We start from the raw sequence: 7,810 nt of genomic DNA, 5'->3' as shown, positions 1-7,810 counted from the left end.
AAAAGAGGATGTTGTCTGTTTTCAAGAAATGTTTTTTCTCGGCCTGCATAAAGCATGCAGTTTAACTAGGGCAGGAATGCTGGTCACATGTGCATGCCTGATGTGTTAATTTCATCATCATGTTAGGTTACCAAATGGGGAAAGCGCAGTTCAGTATTCTGTGTTTTTGCCTGTTGTTAAGTCTTTGTACTATAAGAGTTTTGGCTTCCACCACTGCAGTCAGTAGGAAGGATGTCACTAAACACAAATAAACTGACTTCTGGTAGGTCTTTAGGATCTCATTCAAAAGGCATTAAGATAAAAATATTTAATAAATATATATTTTAATGATTTTACCTTAGGTTCTTGTATTTATTAAACTACTGTGTAGCTTTTGCTAATGTGAGTTTGCTTTAAGAATATCATTGTCTTTAATTGATTAAACATCATATCCAGTAGAAAAAGGCAGTCTACATAATTCTAGACTTGATTTCTAAAGTAGGAAAATACCTAGTAAATCTTGGCACTGATGATAAGTCAATTGACTAAAGTGTATCTGTTTACCATTGATTTCCCCTACTAAAGCTCTAGGACTGCATGAATGAAATAGAATTTGTGACAACTGAAGGTTCTAAGAAAATTGAATTGCTTCAGGACACACATGATTTTAAAGAAAATAAGCACTAATAATATTATTTTATTTGTTTTAATACAGCTCAAAAATAAATATTCAACACTCTAGAGAAAAAAATTTGTCTTCAGTATTAACAAATCTCTTGTGAATTTTGAATACACTGATATATATCAGGGAAGATGTTAAACTGATTTTTTTATTAAGAGATGATATAATGGGTTTACTTTTTGAGATTACACTCACATCATAATGACAGAGTATACTGTAGCACAGTTTGGGTAGGGAAAAAAAAAGAAAACAGAAAATAATATGCCATAAGACTTTTTGAATAAGTATAAGAGAATATTATGTTCGGCAAAGGAACCAAACCCTTAAACATATTTCATTAAATAATTCTGATTTAATGATTGTATAGTCAATTGAAAGAAACTCCATACTTTATTACATCTTCCTCTTATTTGTAGATTTTGCATGCTTTTTGCTAGAACTTTATCACAGTGGTATCATTCTGTGTATGTCTGATTAATTTTATCTTCAGTTGCATTTTCCATCAATGCACTATGCAATTTTCTCATCATTAAAGCCTAGGTTTGGGATATCACAATTTGGGGAACAAAACCCCAAACAAAGCAGCAGCATAATTTTGCCTGTATTGAACTTTGTACCTAATGTCATCTATATGAGAAATAAAAGCATATATGCTTTTACCTACTATTTAAAGATACAACAAGAGGTTGTTCTATAGTACAGAGAGAAACATTCATTCCATCTAAAATACATAACACATGTATTGATGTGTTATTTACAGGGGAAAATCTATCATCAAAATAATTTCAGGACAGAAGTTAAAGAAACAATGTAGTTGTATGGCATAGGAAGTTTGTTGTTTTTTTTTTTTTAAATCTTTGGCTAATCAATCATTTCCATACAAACAATTTATCAGATACATTTTATAATCTTTACCTTTGAGAATTTACAACAGACATGGCTTTTACTTTTTGGGGTTTGTGTCCACATAATTATTAAATATGGATTTTTTTAATGGGAATAAAAATCTTCTAAGTAGCTCTATGCCTTTATTATTTCCTTTTGACAGAACCCTATATAAATTTTTACTAGTTTTATGTGTAGATATCAAAGCATCTTCATATTGTATTTAAAATAGAAAAGAGTTTAAAATACATCTATTTTTTCTGTGACGTAAGTGATTTCTAGTTGACAGAAGCTTCTTTTTTCAATTTTTTTGCAACATAAGTATTGATAGGCTTATAAAATCTAGGGGGAATCACAAAATCACAGTCCTGCTGGAGGCAAGGCCTTCCAAAAGAATGCATGAGGTCCCATAGCCCATCATTCATAATGTGGTCAAATGTGTCAACCAGAAACTCCACCGCAGAAGCTGGGATATAGTTGTTTTCTGTATCAGAAAATTAAAAAAAAAATAAAATAAAAATTAGGAACTTTGCACTTCTATGTCTGTATTGTTCAATAAATTGCATATTTATACAGTTGGAACAGTTTGGTGTCTCTGTGCATACAACCTGTATGATGTATGCTTCATAGCCCAAAAAGGGCAATCTGGGCAAGTCAACAACAGAAACAATAAAGCCATGGTCTCAGTGAGGCAGGGAAACTCCCTCATAGCTTTCCATTACTTCTTTATACATCATGTGTCAAATTGCTGTTCCTGAGAGGAGGCAGTATCAGTCTAGTATGAGATTTTAAATACTTTAGTAATGAGACTTTATTTCTACCAAAAAAAAAACAAACCACAAAAAAACCTGCCACATCATCTTTTTATTCTCTCACTCACCAATAGCAAAATAATCTAAAAAGGAAACTGCAGTTAAGATGTGGTAACTTTAAGAGTGTATGGTGTCTGTATGAGGATAGAGTTTGATATCAAAGGAGCTCACTCACCACAAGACACAGGAAACACATTATAGCTTTAGCAAACGTGGAAATTCCTTTCATCCAGAAGATCAAGACTATGCAGGATGATGGCTATCCAGACCATCACCAGCTCTAAGGTGGAAGTGCCCAAGACACAAAGAGTGAAGTACTGGGGTGATAAGTACTGTTTTGAGAGGACATCAATTGAGGCAATTTCTGTCTCTGAAAGAGTCTTGAACCTTGGAGGCTTATGTTGCTAAGTAGAGGTAGCATCTGCCTGAAAGCATCGTGAGGTAGGATAGATGCAGACTCCAATACTGAATTCCTTTGTGACTCTCATTTATTTGTCACTCCTCTAAATATGCAAGACTCACCCACTGCACATATGAGTTTGTTATTAGCTGGGATTATCAATATATATATCCAACAGACCCATTAATTTCTCTTTTGCACAGAACTGTATAACTCAACTGTTCTGTTGAGGCTTCCAGCCTGCAGGTTTATCTTAAAACCAGATGGCACTAATGGTATAATGAGCTGGAGGAAAAGAAGGTTAGCATTAAAATCTTTCAGAGGAAGAAAAATTAACATCAATTTTCTGCTTATGTGAGGAGACAACTGTATGTACATCGGGACAGACACCTTCATCATTTTGTTTTGTATGATTTGAGTGAGAAAATTAAGTTTCCTTAACTGACTGAAGGAGTCACATTAGTTCTCTATGTTACTTTTCATAAGCTAAAGTAAAAAATGTACAATAAGATGGCACAGTGCAAGGGATGGGAATAGGATGAGTTAGCAACATGAGGAGCAGGGTAAGTCATAACTGCTAGTGCCCTATGTATGTGGTGAGTTTCTGAAACATGATTTTATTCAAATGTCTGTCTCAGAAAGACGACAACATATACCTAAAGCAATATGCACTATATTAGACTTCCCTTTTAAAAATGAATTCTTAAAGTTCATTTCCTACTTGACTCACTCTGCCGTTACCAAAAGCATTTTGGCAAATAAATTAAGAATGGTTTGTAAATTTTGCATGCATGTATGCACAAGGTAATGAAAAATGTCAAGGTACTTCATTGTTTTTTACATAAGCTTTTCTACATTTAAGAACCTTTATCAGTATAATGATAGCATAGAACTATCTTTCCCGTGGGGTCTGAGAATATAATGGCAAAAGACTTATTTCATTGATGTAGTTTAAATCAATTTTCAGAATGTCAATTTCAAAAAATTGTTACATTTTTTTCTCCTGTTTTTGTTTTGTTTTTTTTGATTGGTTGGTTGGGGTTTTTTGTGGATGTGATTATATTTACAGAATAGAATTTTATTCACTGTATAGGTTTATTCAGGTTCAGTCTCTGGCTTTATCATAATTCATAATCTGAGTAATGTAAGAGTAGACGTTATCAGGGAAGAAAGCTGCAAAATCCTGTTCAACTCATCTGTATTCGGTTAGATACCTCCACCTGCAGTCTCATTTCATGTAAATGCTAACCCAATTATACCTTTGACTAAATTAAAACTGACTTAGAAGCTCAAAAAGTGGTACTAAGTAGATTTGACTATCGCCTGATTTCTAAAGTGTACCAGAGAAAATTAGATAGTCCTTTCCATTTTTCACCTTAACACAATGCATAAATAAATTCTACAAAAGGAATACTAATTTCCTGCAGTCCAACTTAAGCAGAAAGTTAGTTAGGGGTCCTTTGATGTTAGTACATAAAAATGTACTAAAATTGGAGTGCTAGAAAAAAAATCTATCGTCTTAAATAATTAGATTGACTCTTTGCCTGTACCTTCAAATTACTCTTGATTTTTTATCTAATTGCACAGAGTAGGATTTTCCAAAGCTTGCAAGGAAGACTAACATTTCCAGCAAGATGGATTAGAGATGAATTGTCAAAATAGCAAAAGATGTTGATAAATTTCCAAGTTTTAAAAAGTAGTATTGGACCACTCTTTGAGGTGAATAATGGGATTAACACGAATTGTTAAATTATACATATGTTAATTATTTAAAACACTGTAGTTCATTTTAGGGGAGCTTATCTGTTGAAAAATGGCATCTGAGGATCCAAACCCTCATATTTAAGGTTAATACAGGTGAAATTATTTGTGCCTGTTATTTAGTTCATTTACTCCCTGTATTTTACTTGGAGTTTGGTGCTTGTTGCTTGTGATGAAGTTCTAAAAATAACCCATGGTTCAAGAGAGGAAGAAAGAAAAGAACAATGTGTTGGAGGGAAAATCAGAGAAGAACAAAAGCATAGTCTCACAAGTGCTACCACAAATTGTGGGAAAAGCTCTTGAACAATTATACATACATTAGGGAAAAAAAAAAAAAACCAACCACAAAACCACAAACCAACCAATCAAACCAAAAAAAAAATCAAAAAAAAACTAAAACCTTTTTTAAAAATATGAGTGGTTTGCAAAGTGTAAATTAAATGTGCCCAAGTTAGCTGAGGTCTAGTTCATTCTGCTTTGGAAATTTACTAGATTTTCCTAATTTTTTAAAAGCTATTCCCAAAGGTATTTTACAACCTTAGTATACATAAACAGTAATTAGGAAAAATACAGCACCATCCAAATTCAGACTCTTCTATCCTTCTCTCAGTAGGGACTACGAGTAAGCATAAAGCAACATGATTAAGAATTCATTTGTTTTATGGTTCAGTGGGAGTTGAAATGATTAAGCTCCTTTATCAGGTTTCTTTTCCAATGTATATTTTAAAACCACTTCTGCTAAGGAATACCAGCAACAAAACATAAGGGAAGTAAGCTCCTCTTCAAAGTGCAAATATTTACTTACCTACTGTATACATATGTTTCCATTTGATAAATACTGCTTAAACCAAGAGAAATCGCGGGCTGCAGAAATGTCTCAGTGCAGCACAGAAGAGAAAGACTGCAAAGGCAGTTTTCAAGTCCTTATCTGCAAAGGGAAGGAGATGATTGCCTTAACCTTTGTTATCAGCATGAGACCTACTTTAATGCTCATAAGGCTCAAAAGGACTTATGAAGTGGTGAAAGGCTGAGCTAGATGGGCTGCGCCTCACTGCGAGCATCTGGCTCTTCAACAGCGGAGCCGGTGCTGGGGCAGCAGCACCCAGGCACAGTGGCACACTGCTGCTCACAGTGCAGTCTCAAAGCATGTTTCCTTGTCTATGGCAATTCACATTCAGAAGGCATGGCTAACACTGACATGTAAAACTCAATAACAGATAAAGTTGTCAGCCACTGGTCTCTTCTTTCGCATCCAAACATTGTATTAAAAAGAAGGGAAATCTAGGTTTCCCTGTCCTGACTACCAAAGGCTGGCTGTGATGACTGTTCGCCCACCTAAAGAGGTTCATCAAGAATCAATCAGGCTCTGCAGAATGAAGTGGACTACTTTGGCTTGGACTGAAATATATTATTTTACTGTATTCTCAATAAACCACTACACAATAGCATAGTACAATAAAAATTGAACAGAATGCACCCCAATTTTCCACATCAGTTTGTGAAGAATTTGTAATTTCTTTTCATTGTATCCACACATAAAAGATTTCACTCAGAATTTCTTTGTGTACTCTGAAATCTAAAGTGTTTATATACACTAGCAAGCTGACTTACTGTTGTGCAGATTTTTACTTTTGTGGCTTTTTTGGTACATCTATATTTTTGGGAAATACAGAATTTCTGTAATATATTTAGGCTCCAGCCTTGCAATATTGCACATGTAAAGTTTACACATATTAATGCTTGAATAGTTTGGGAATAACTCTTCATTACCAAACAGTGATTCCAAGGTTATTTATAAGTACCAAATTTCAAATTCTAGGAATGTAGAAACAAAGAGAAAAGTTCGTCTTTTATAAAAGTGATCATTCATAAAATATATTTTCTCATGTATTTTTTACTATTGATTTCCCTGTCAAAGATTTCCATTCCTTTTAACCTATGAATTGAATGCTGTTGCTATGAGATCAGCAAATATATATTCCCTGAGCATTATATTTTAATAACACAGCATATACTGGTTTCAGAAAAAGATACAAGACTTGTTTATGTGAATGCCTGATCTAAAGACGAAATCAGCAGTACTATATGCTCAGAAATACTAGCTAAAATGTATTCCCTTTTTCAAGGCTTTCCTTATGTTGAAAATATGAATTAGGTCTTAGAAGTTTTCATGATATGCAGAGATAAAAGCCAGCCCATGGAACTATGAAAAAAGAGTTAGAAAATTAAGATCAGAAATTAGAAATTAGAATGAGAAAAGGAGAAAATCTTCTTACATCTTTGAACCTTTTGTCTCTTCCAATATATTTTCTGTTCTAGCTTAATTCACATAAAATATGCATAACACTTTTATAGACCTTAACTGTATCTTATTACATGTAGAAAATTTAAAGGTGTGAGTAAGTACTTTTTAATTTTCTGTATCTTTGAATATAAGCTCTTTTCATTTCCTTTCTCTGATGTGAGAGAGTGGACAGATATGACACACACGATTCTTGAAATGTAATATCTTCATGCACTTTGGAGCTTTCTAAGTGAATTCATCACTCAGAAAAAAAAATGGCTTGAAGCAACTCATAACTGGAGGGAACCTACACACACGCAAACTTTCAAAAAGTTGAGAAAGTTGTGTTTAGTACCATTTGTCTGGCTCCATTAAGACAGATAGTGAATGTAAGAGGTATATTTCTGTAGTCAATTGGGAAATATCTGGGGTAAGGATATAAAACCTCACACAGCAGCCTTACATCATCTGGTGTTTATGTCACTATGCACTAATCTGTCCATTCACACAAAAGCACCTCACATGCATTTCCTCCTTCCTAATTTCCCACTCAGGAAACTTTCCAGTTTCCTTTGCATACTCTGTGTTATTTCAAGAGACTTAAAATAAAAAATTAAAATCTATATTGTGGGGGCACAATAACAGTGGGACATTGAAGATATTTCTTTTTTATATGCATATCTATCTTTTGACAACATTGTCTGGATACAGACTGGAAACATAAAAAAACCTCCCATCTCAGTGGCTCATACCCAAGGCACAAGGTACACTGTGGGACATATGGACAAGCCATTTTAGATGAAGTACTGAGAAGAAATGTTTAAGAAGAAACATTTTCTACTTTTCGGTCAATAAGTAATAATAATAATGGCCAGTCTTTGCGAGCAAAGATTTGGGAAAGGTCACTAACCCTTCGAGCCTGCGCAGTGGATTTTTTAGGTGAGACACAGCGTGCGCTGAACTGAGCCCACCCTTTAATCCTGAGCTTCATCTGCCGGGGCCAAGCA

At 34.1% G+C, this 7,810-nt stretch overlaps 1 long non-coding RNA gene across 1 annotated transcript in view; it reads right to left on the bottom strand.

Moving 5' to 3' along the window:
• Positions 1-1,722: 1,722 nt before the first annotated feature.
• The window catches only part of LOC108504243, an 8,866-nt gene continuing 2,778 nt past the window's right edge, over positions 1,723-7,810 (bottom strand). The window contains exons 2-3 of the long non-coding RNA XR_001877045.1: positions 5,325-5,447; positions 1,723-2,030 (exon numbers count right to left, since the gene is read on the bottom strand). This is a non-coding gene — a long non-coding RNA (uncharacterized LOC108504243). The remainder of the gene's footprint in view (positions 2,031-5,324; positions 5,448-7,810) is intronic.

The sequence above is a fragment of the Lepidothrix coronata genome, unplaced genomic scaffold (assembly GCF_001604755.1).
Source record: "Lepidothrix coronata isolate B3197 unplaced genomic scaffold, Lepidothrix_coronata-1.0 Scaffold155, whole genome shotgun sequence".
Taxonomy (NCBI): Eukaryota; Metazoa; Chordata; class Aves; order Passeriformes; family Pipridae; genus Lepidothrix; species Lepidothrix coronata.
Note: the sequence above shows the minus strand (reverse complement) of the source record. Positions and strands in the feature narration are given on the sequence as shown.